Source organism: Nicotiana tabacum, chromosome 13, assembly GCF_000715075.1.
Source record: "Nicotiana tabacum cultivar K326 chromosome 13, ASM71507v2, whole genome shotgun sequence".
NCBI lineage: Eukaryota > Viridiplantae > Streptophyta > Magnoliopsida > Solanales > Solanaceae > Nicotiana > Nicotiana tabacum.
The window spans coordinates 133,892,569-133,904,691 of NC_134092.1; positions in this window are offsets into that span (position 1 = coordinate 133,892,569).

Consider the following 12,123-nt stretch of genomic DNA (forward strand, 5'->3'; position numbering starts at 1 on the left):
ATAGTTCAAACAAGGAAAGATTTAATATGTAAGATTTTAGTTGATTTTAAATTCCTAAATACTTAGATAATTAGTTGAATGATTGTTCCTAAATAGTAAAAAAATTACTATTTTTCTCAGGCAAACTGTATTTTTAAAGGGTAAAAAATGTGAAGAACATTTCACTATGGGACTTTTTGTTTTTAATATAGTACAGAATATTGGAAAATAACAATTTAAAAATAACATAAAATAATTTTCAAAGTGTATTTATATCATAAAATAAAAACTAACATACAATTATATGCTCCTAAAAATGATAAGTACTAATCATGGATAGGGAATTGTACCCATTTTAAAGGATCAACTAACTAACAAAATACGTCTCCTTTTATTTTTCTCGCAACGAAAATGCAAATTATTCAATTTATTTAATCAATAAGAAATAATATAGAAATTATTTTCAACGGATTAGAAAAGAAGAAATCACTACTTTTGTCGTCTTGGAGAAAACTTTCTTTTCTTTGTCCAATTATATAACCATGTGTTTATTTTGGATGCATCCAAATATTATTTTTTTATGGAGTAAGCGTCCATAGTTAAAATTAAATTACTTGCAGTTGACGAGTTCTGAAAAGACTATGTTAATACTTAATACTATCCTAGAAGGTATAAAAATATAAATTTCATGTTAAAATCAGAATAACAATTTATTTTTTTTCAACCAAATCTCATGAATTTAGTTTTAGTTTTGTTGTGTCTGTATAATCAGTTCTCATCTAAAATTAAGGCTTTTTAAAAGTAAGCCTGATTTAATTAAAAGAATCTTTTGATTTTTTTATATTATATAAAAACATTTTATGGGAAATAAGTTACAAAAATAATTTGCATGTTTATTTTCTAAAAATGTTTTTATATGAATTCCTTTTATTTTATTGATATGAGTTAGAATAACTAACCAATTTTTTGTTAGGGAATGGTCCAAACAATATGTATAAAATTTGTAAATATGTCATTTTAAACTAATAATCATACATGAGATATAGTTAAAAAAATCATAACTGACAGCCTTTTAATTTGCAATTGTCTATCAAACATCCACATTATTAATTTGCTTATACTTTATTTAAACATAGAAAATATTCCTAAGATAACCTGCATATCAATGTTATATTTTTTGTAACGTCAATTATAATATAAACATAATCATTATCAAATAAAAAAAGTAATTTCTTTCTCCCCCTGGAAAAAGAAAGGAGAGGAGCATTCAAAGATTGTGATTTCAAGTTCACAAATATGACGTCTTTTTGTATTTAGATAGCTAAAAGAGACAATTTTTCTCATGCGGGAAAAAAATGACTCCTAAATCTTTAAAAAAAAAACTGTAAGTGGGCGAAATGTTTACATGTAATCAGTTTTTTTTTTAAAAAAAAAAGGAATGCGTAAACAATTTAAACTATGAGAAAAAAAAAAGGACTTTAAAACCTAAAAGGAAAGGAATCATAAATATTAGGGAAGTAATTAATTATCTATTCCTAACCTTATCAAAAAAAAATTAATTATCCATTCCTAAATATAAGAAAAATAATTAAATATTTACTCCTAAATATTAGGAATTATTAAATGACTATTTCGTCTAATATGAAACCTAATGTTAAAGGGTAAAAAAGGCGAACGACATTTCGCTAAGGGCCTTCGTGCTTTTAATATAGTATATAGATTTGTTTGCGATGTTTTCCCCCTGAGGGTAAAATAATAAAAGATTTAATTAGAATAATTTAGTTGATTTTATTGTCCTAACTATTAGAGAAATAATTTAATTACGATCCAATGTAAACTTTATTTTTAGAGAATAAAAAAGGTAAATGATTTTGTAGGCAAAATAATTATGCTCACTCGTCATCAGGGCCGGGATTTAGGGGGCGGAAGGGGGTTATTTTAAACCCTTCACCGTAAAATTACATTGTATATATATAAGGCAAAATCCGTCTTGTACCTCTATATATTATATTTTGAATTCCTATACCACAACCCAAAAATATAGTTGATGGAGCTCAATTTTCAAAAAACTAAAATGGAAAGAAATCGAGTGTTCCTCAGGAGTAAAACCAGGAATTACTCTTGAACAATCCACCCTCTATGAGCAATAAATGAGAATTCAAAAGAGAAGAGAGAGTTTTATTGAACATTCAACTGAGAATAGAATGCTTACAGAATGAGATAAGATCGGCTAATAAAGGAAGAGGGGCTTGAGTATGGGTGTCTAACGGGTGGGGCGGGTCGGGCTGGGTAGGGAAATTTAGTAACCGTAAGGGTTGTGGTCCGGGCCGGTTACGGATTGGGGCATATCGGGTTTAACGGGTTTGGGTTCATTCGGGTAAAAATTGAACCGTAAGGGTTACGGGTTGAAGGGGCCAGGCCGGGCCGGGTTAGTGTAATTTTTAATTTTTTTTGTATTTTGTATAACTATTGTAAAGTTATATTAATATAAAGTAAAAATATAAAGAATACAATGAAAGTGGGGGAAAATTGCACTTATAAATTGTAAGTGCTACATTTATTTCAAAATTCAAACTTACAAATTGAAAGGTTTACATTTAACAACAAGTAAATTAACCAAAAAAGAGTAAATTCAAAGGTTTTGCATTGCCTTAGTAAGTTCGTCATGATCAATATGACATGAGTGGCCTTCTTCTGGAGTGTTAAATTCGGATGAGTTACTATGTGTTAATATATCTCCAAGTTCCTCGTCTTCTGGGCTATCAACATCTTCACGTCCTTGATTTCTTCGTTCCGATCTAATCCAATCTCTGAAACATACTAAAACTTCCAAAGCATTGCTTCCGAAGAGTGACGGGTGTCTCCAAGTTATTGTCTTGCTTGGTTAAATGCACTCTCCGATGCAACAGTTGAAATTGACACATTCAGCACGTCCCGAGCCATAGCGGAAAGAACTGAAAATTGCTTTCCATTCTCATGCCACCATCCCAACGGTGAAAATTCCTTTGTGCGAGGCTCTTTTTGCTTCTACAAGTAGAATTGAAGTTCATCAATGTTCATGCTACTGGTTTGAGTGTTAGAAAATGTAGAAAAAATATTAAAACTATCAAGGTCTTCTTCATCATCCACAGTAGCAGAAGTGGTACAATGCATAGTTGGATTAACATTGCCTACATTAAGAGCAGCATCATCAATTACATTTGCATAATAATTATATAATTGTTGTAAATATTCATTTAGCTTGTTCATACAAGCATATAAATCTGGGGTTTTAGTTGGTCCAATCTCCATATAAGTATATAAAGCATTCATTAATTGGTGACAATCAGACATCTTAATAGAAGGAATTAAAACAACACCAATTAAGTAAATTGGAGGAATTGAAAAGAAATATTTTTTGAATTTTGCTTGTATTTTTTCAACAACATCCCTATATTTTCTTTCTTCTTAAATTCAAAGAGTAGAAAAGAAATTTCAGTTATATGTACTACAGCCATAATAACAGCAGGGTAATATGCTCCAGAAAACTCAACAGTAGCTATATAAAATTTATGTAAAAATTTAACAACATCATTAATGACCTCCCAAATAGTAGTTGTTAACATACGGTTTGGATCAGTACAATGCGCATTAGCAACTTCAGTTATTGGGAATCTATATTTGTCGCAACATTTTAAAAATATATATGTATAATTCCATCTAGTAACAATTTCGTCTGGCATGAATCTGAGTTTAAGGTTATACTGGATATACTTATTCTTAAATTCCTTTATTCTAGATTGTCTATTATTTCCTTGAATAACACCAACTGCTCTTCTAACATGAGTAATCTCAGTTGAAAATAAATCAAGGTCACTTTTAACAATTAAATTATAAACATGACACGCACACCTAACATGAAAATTTTCATCAAGAGGTGGTTGCAAATGTAGTTTTAATATTGAAATTGTGGAATTATTGTTAGAAGCATTATCAAAAGACATACACAATACTTTTTGCTTGAGATTATAAAACTCAACAACTTCACAAATAGTAGTACTTATAAACGCAGCAGTATGACTCTGATCTTCATTATATTTAAAAGCGATAATACGTTTTTGCATACAAGTATTATCATCTATCCAATGACATGTAATTGTCAAATAATCATTTCCATTAACATCATGGCCAATATCAGAAGTTAGAGAAACTCTACAGGAAGGTGGCTAAACAAATAACGTATGTATGTTTGATATTGTCCATGAAGTCTAAAGATATCATATCTACAAGTACTTCTAGGGATACCTTTAAATAAAGGATTGTAAATCCTTTGAATATACATAATAAGATATGATGAAGAAGCAAAAGAAAAAGGTAGACAACCCAAAGCAATCATTTTTGCTAACTCCTCACGATCCTTCATTTTATCATATTTCATAAGACCTCCAGTAGTAGGGTTTAGAGTTGATTGATTTTCATCTCCATCAGATCCGCATTCTATAGGATGCTCAATTCTCATATGTCTACTAAGTGTCACAGTCCCCCCTAATTGTCCTCCAATCTTATGTTTAAAAGTATCATTATAAAGTTTGCATTTAACTCTATCAGTACCTTCTATTTCGTCAAAAAAATTCCAAACCTTACTTCTTTTTCTCTGGTTAATAGTCGGGGCCACAGGTGGTCTACTACTAGCACCACGACCACCACCCCTGCTACCAGCTCCAACACTACTAGGTGTAAGTGGTATCGCATCTTCCATTTTTAATTCATTATCTTCTATACCGAAATCTTCCTGGAATTGTTCATAATCTATATTATTATCAGGTAATGTTTCGGGAATATTTGTAGAGGTATTTCAATTACTACCAGATGCTGAAGTTGAAGTACTACCTCTTTTTTTATTTTCCCGATTAGTAACCTTATTACAAGCTCTTTTTGCAGCATTAAACATATTGTAAAAATTTAACTACTAGCAACAATTAAATATGCAAATAAAATAGTAAATAAGAGAAAGAGTTGGAGGGAGTGCACCGAATTCGACAATAAATTGAACACTTGATGATTTCGCAACTCCAATGTTACCACAGAGAAACGTCAGTTGTTCCAATTTTGAAGTTCAACTGTTCAAACTTCAAATAATAAATACTACGATAAATTAAATTCCAAACAAAAGAAGAGCCAAATAGTTGATTGCACTTTAATAGGTGAAGATTGAAGAATGAGAGAATATGAGAATTGAGAATTGAGATTGAGAAATGAGAGATGAGTGAAGAAATAAAGAAGAGGGGGAGGGTATTTATAGTTTTTCAAAGGGGTGTTAATTTAAAAAAAAAACAAAATGGGTTATTTGTGCAATTCAGCCATTGGACAACGGCTGTAGACATGTGATTTTTGACCCTCCCCGAAATTTCACTCATTTTAGCGTAAAATATTTAGTTTAGGCCTAACCTCAATATTTTAAATAGTTATTAATCTTTTACTTTATTTCGTCACAAAAATGAAAATTACAAAAAAAGTTACATATTTTTAGAGTATTAGTTTTTCATTTTAGAAAGAAAGAAAAGTTTCAAAAAAAAAAGGAAGAAGAAAATGTCTTTTTTGTTAGTCTAGCTTTTATCAATAAGCTAAAGACTTGTTAAAATTTCCTTCAATTTAGTTGGTTAGTATCTTCCTAGATTTATTATTCCATTCTCACATTTTAATAGTCTCTGACATCATCTGGGCACTTTCACGTCATTCACTACTAATTCTTTTATCTTTTCTTATTCACCAATTAGTACATTTTTGGCACTTTGGATTCTCTTTAATATTCACATGCACATTTCCTACATAATATTCCCCTAGTGCAACTCCTAAACTTGGGTTTCAAGAATTATTTTTGTTTTTATCCATCCATATCCAGCTTATACATGAGGAGATAATTTTTGCTGAGGCTCGCGTAAAAGAAAAAGGGGGGTCATTTTATCTTTATATAAAAAGCGCACACACGCACACCTAAGAGGGGGAACAGAAAAATAACAGCGATAGGGAAACGATAAACAGAAGGAAAAAAGGGAATGGAACCTAGAGAAATAGCTAGAAAAAAACGGAGATTCCTTTTTGTTGGCTAACAAGGATCCGCCGCAATTCTCAATAGAGGAGGACCCATCTGACTCCCGTCTTCTTCTTCGTTAGAAACGGGAATCAACAGCCATGAACAAAAATGCTTTGGTTGTTTAACAAACACGGAACCCACCCCATCAGGTCGTCGCCTTTGCTTCTCCATCCCAGGAAACCCGCCTGAACTCTTTCTTCTTCTTCAAAGCTTCACAAGATTTTGACCCCCTTTTTTAAGCTCTGAAAGTTGTTGTTATCAAAGTTTCCGGTCAGTCGAGTTTTCCGTTGGTTCCGAAGCAAGGTTTTGTCATCGTTGAGGTCCCCGATCCGAGATCAGCGAGGGTTCCCGACGAGGTCTCTTTTGGCGTTGAGTCGAGTTTTCCTCTTATCTGCTTTTGGATAATCGACTGGCTTTTTGTACATTTGTTTGGAGTTTTCGTGCTAATACAAGGTCCATTTTTATTCTTTAACATGCTTCTTAGTTCCACAATATTTGCTATAATTTTATTTGCCTAATGAAAGTTAGATGATATTCTTGTTAAATGTGATTATTGGTATGTTTAAGTCATGTATCTGCTTAAGAATTTCCATGGTTTAGACGTATATTTTTGTTTTATGAGCTTGGAGACATGTGTAGAAGTAGGGAGGGCTTTTTCCTTTGTTAAAATTGAGATAAAGCATCTTGAAATTTGTTAAAGAGATTGTGTCTGTTAGCCGAGGTTGAAAACAAGGTGTAGGTTTTAGTGAAAATGATTTGGCTTTTGGGATTATTTTGACTATAGAAAGTTCTGGGCAAAAAATAATTGGAATTCAAGAGTCCAAAATGTTCTTCTCCATTTTTGTGATGCACATTTCCAAGTAATCGAATAATGCCATTTCTTTCTATAATAATTTTCACAACTCTTAGATGTATTACTGATAATCTAGAACTTTAAAAAAGGTGAATAAATTATGAACATCCGTAGTTTGCTTTAAGTTGAATAAAACCTTTTGAAATAGTTTGAGGTGTGACGTGCCAAATAAAATCTTGAAATGCGTGGCCCTCACCCTTTTAATTTTAATCCTTAAAAATCGAGTCGTGACATTTAGTTGAATTTTTCATGGCTCTCGCAAATCTGAAAATGCGTAGCTGCTTTAGGCACGCTATTTAAAAAGTTACTTTCCTAAACTCGGTGTGCATTTATGTGACCCAAATCCAAATCTCAACAACGTTAGATGAAATGTGTCGTAGACCGCGGATGCATTTATGTGACGTGGTTCAAGACGTGTTTTATATGACGTCGAAATCTTCCCCAAAAATAATTAAATAAAAGCGGTTATAAAGTTAAAATTGCACCATAGGTTAAAACATGTAATAAAATTAGATAATAGGCCAATTATAACAGTTGAGCGACCGTGCTAGAACCACGGAACCCGGGAATGCCTAACACCTTTTTCCGGATTAACAGAATTCCTTACCCCGATTTCTGTGTTCGCGGACTGTAATACAGAGTCAATCTTTTCCTCGATTCGAGATTTGAACCGATGACTTGGGACACCATAAATTATCACTTGAAGTGGCGACTCTGAATTTAATAAAAATAATCCCGTTTCGATTGTCACTTTAAGTTGAAAAAAACTCTCTTATACTCCATTTACGGGGTGTGTAGAAAAAAGGAGGTATGACAACATCAATAATGGGAAATGGACCGTTGCCAACGGTCAGATTTAGGCCCACAAGAAAAAAAAATTAGTTACCGTTATACCGGTCTGGGCCGGTTAACCGGATGAACAATGATTTGCATTAACCGGGTTTGACCGGTCCGATTAACCGGTTGTCAAAACATGAACGGACCAAACCCCCTACCCCTTTAACCCAGCCCCATCCGGCCCCCTTGTACCGATCCGGGCCGGGGCCGGTTTTGACCGGTCTAGGTCGGTCCGGAAACGGGCGGACCTGGCCCGTTAGACACCCTTATGCTTGAGCGGGAAAGTTAGTTATAAAAACTTTCCTGACTCACGTGCCCAGCACCTGCCTTGACCAACTACCAACGACCTTCTAACTAATTGACCGACTAAACACTAACTCTTACTAATTCACTAACTAATCGACTAAGTATACAACCAAATCCGGAAAGAAAGTTAAAAGAGCTAAAAGGATCATATCAAATAGTTTAGTGATCAAGAGGGTTCAAAACTTTTCCGAGATTGTTGGTTTAATTTTCATTGGCCATAATCCCTTTTAACCTTTTCTTTTTTGAACCCGTGAAAATTTTGCCTCAGCCACTGCTCATCATTAAGCCAATACGGAATGATATTATATTGGCTTTCGACATAATCTTTCTACGATGAAATAAAAACAATGAATTGCTTTCGACATAATAAAATATAGGTACGTCGAAAGAATATTTTGTTTATTCCCAATTCAATTAATTACTATACCTCAGCTACAAATTAAGTAGTTTTGACCGATTATTTGATTCTTTTTTTTTTTTTGTTATTTAATTTCACTTTCCTCAAGACCATTCCTAGATTTGTCATAATTATACTATTGTCCCAACCCCTTACAATATTCTCCCAATCTCCACCAATATGTAGCCAATAAATCTTGGTTTGTCCTATTGATTTGTCCTGGGATAAAAATACAGAGGAGAAACAAAAAGAGTTACATGATACGAACTTAAGACTGCAACGTCACAACGTGGGAAAAAACATGGACATAAAGGGTGTGTTTGATATGAAAGGAAATGTTTTTCACGGAAATTGTTTTCCTAAAAAATGTTTTCTTGGAATTATTTGATTAGTGAGTGAAAAACTATTTCCGAAAAATATTTTCTAGTGTTTGGTCAGAGATTATAAAATATTTTTAGGAAAATAATTTTTTATGCTACTCTCCTCAATCAGAGGGGGGCCCAGGATTTTAGTGCAACGGGGGTACTCTGTCTTTAAATATGCCAATTACTAGCGACAAATTTCGGCGTGCAACTCTCTAAAAGTTCAACGATTATGATAACTTATCAACAAAGTACAAATTCTCAGTCGTCGTTGCTGGAATCGATAGATGTGGCTACTTTATCAAAATGATTGTTGAACAGAGAGAGAAGGGTTTGTAATTTTTTTTATTTGCAGAGATAGGAGTTTGGAGCTTTTGATTTTGAGGGAGAGAGTTAAAAAAGAATAACATTAATTAAGTTGTATATTATGTACAAGTATTAAATGATAATTGAATTTTAAAAAGATAAAATTAAAAGAAAATCAATTGACTACTAAGTAAAGTCATCTTTGAAATCAGTAAAGGAAAGGAAAACCTAAAAAAGTGAAAGTTGGTGCTCAATCCCAAAACAACAAGGAGGGGCAGGCAGCTTCAGCACTACACTCAATCAATGTTAAAAGGCGGGGCATGAGACAAGACGTTTTACCTCTGATGAGATGAGGCATAAGTCCTGAGATATGGGGCGTAAGTCCCACGGATCTATTAGGCGAGCCCAGTACGCTGGACGTTGGGCATGTCTGGGGCGTAAGCCCTGACGGTCAAGGGGTAAGTCTCACGGAACTAAGCCTCACACATAAGCCCAGAGACGTTTTACGAGTGCCCCGCCCCAGGGCGAGTCCCGAACGAGTCCCAGTTCCCCTTTTAAGATGGAGCACTCAACCAACTCTACCACGGGGCCTTCTGAGATTTTGGAGGCACTAGTAAAATATTTAAGTCTCCCTTGATGATATATATCTACATACATACAATATATATTTAGTAATTTTGCCGAGGTCAACGGATTCGACCCCCTACCCCTGGCTTACTTCTGCCCGTGTCCTCAACCCACCTTGCCTAAAATTTCCATGTTTCATGTACTCCTCCCATGACTCTATTTTCTTCAAGAATTTAATTATTCTTTTCAAATTCACACAAACCCAAAGGAACTTATGTGCTACTTTACTTTTTCACACAAATAACATTAAAATTTGAGCTCGATAACTAAAAATAAAATACTTTATTTTGCTGAAAAAGAAAGTATTTTTTCTACAACATGAAAAGAAATTACTTATTTTGTTGAAACAAAATACTTTTTTTATTTCAAGAAAAGAAAATATTTAGTTTGTAGAAATGAAAGAAAATACTTTTTATACATCATGAAAAGAAAATATTCATTTTGTTGCAAAAATATACTTTTTCTATTTCATGAAAAGAAAGTACTCGTTTTGCTGAAATGAAAGAAAATACTTTTACTACATCATAAAAAAATATACTCATTTTGTTGAAATAAAAAAAAGTACTCTAATCTACAACATGAAAAGAAAGTGCTCTTACTAATAATTCTATTTAGAGTGGGTGGTGGGCGAGGTTGGGGTGGATGGTTGTGGATGGGGTTGGGGTTGGGGTTGGGGTTGGGGTGGGTGGGTGGGTAGGGGTGGGGATGTGAAATAGGGTGGAGAATGTTGAAAAAAGATTTTGAAAAATATTTTTGTCATGAACTCATTTTCCTCCAATTAAAGGTTGAAAAAAAGTTTTGGAAAACATTTTCCTCATGAGGAAAATATTTTCCGAAACATTTTAGTCAACCAAACATGGGAAAATTGGAAAATATTTTCCTTCGTACCAAACACACCCAAAAATTAAAATGGACATTCACCTCTCTCGTAACATTATGTAACATAGCTCGTTCCTGTACCAATCTTCTGTATCTTGGAGATCTTCCTCAATACATCAGCAAAAGCAGCCTTATCCTGCATCAATGTTCCTACCAAATGGTGTTCATTGATCTGGAAATGAAGAGCGACTTGCATATGGTGTTCATTGATCTGGAAAAAGGCGTACGATAAAGTCCTAAGGGAAGTTCTATGGAGGTGTTTGGAGGCTGGAGGTATTCTTGTGGCTTACATTAGGATGCTTAAGAATATGTATGATAGAGCTAAGACCGGGGCAAGGGCAGTGGAAGGAGACTCGGGACACTTTTCAGTCATTATGGGGTTGCACCGGGATTCAGCTCTTAGCCCGTTCTTATTTGCCTTGGTGATGGATATACTGGCGTGGCACATTCAAGGGGAGGTTCAGATCATGTTATTTTCGGATGACTGGTTGATGAAATACGAGGCAGAGTTAATGTTAGGCTGGAGATATGGGGACAGACACCGGAATTTAAGGTTTCAAGATGAGCATGACTAAAACCTAATAAATGGAGTGCAAGTTGAGTATCGTAACTCATGAAGCTGAAGTGGAAGTAAGGATATCACACAAGTCATCCCCAAGAGGGAGAGTTTCAAGTATCTTGGGTCAATAATCCAAGGTAAATGGGAGATTGACGAGGATATCACACACAATATTGGAGCAGAGTGGATGAAATAGAATCTTGCTTCAGGTGTCTTGTGTAATAAGAATGTGCTAGCAAGACTTAAAGGTAAATTCTACGAAGTGGTAGTTAGACTGACTATGCTGTATAGGGCGGAGTTGGCCAATCAAGAACATGTCCAGAAGATGAAAGTAACGGAGATAATGATGCTGAGATGGATGTTTGAGCATTTACTAGAATAGATAGGGTCAGGAATGAAGATATTCGGCACTAGGTGAAGGATAAGATACGGGAAGTGAGGTTGGAATAATGCAGACATGTGATGAGGAGGTGGTCATACACTGTGAGGAGGTGTGAGAGGTTGAATATGGTGGGCCTGCAGAAAGGTAGAGTAAGACCAAAGACGTATTGGGGAGAAGTATTAGGCAGGACGTGACACTTCTTTAGCTGACTAAGAACATGACCCTTTATAGAAGGTTGTGAACGTCGAGGATTAAGGTAGAAGATTAGTAGTAATAGTGTGTTCTTCCTTTCTAGTTTTAGTATTATTCTTGTTTTGTCTTATGCTTGGATTTCTACTATTACTTGATGTTGTTTCTCCTTTGATTTGTTACTATCTAGTTGTATTGTTTTTCCATGTTTTATATTTCAATATGCTTTACTATCAGGTTTGTGCTTGCCTGAGCCTGGGAACTATCAGAAATAACATCTCTACTTGCACAAAGTAACAATAAGGTTTATGTATACACTACCAGCCTTAGACTCCCCTTGTCGGAATACATTGGGTATGTCGTTTTAATGCCAT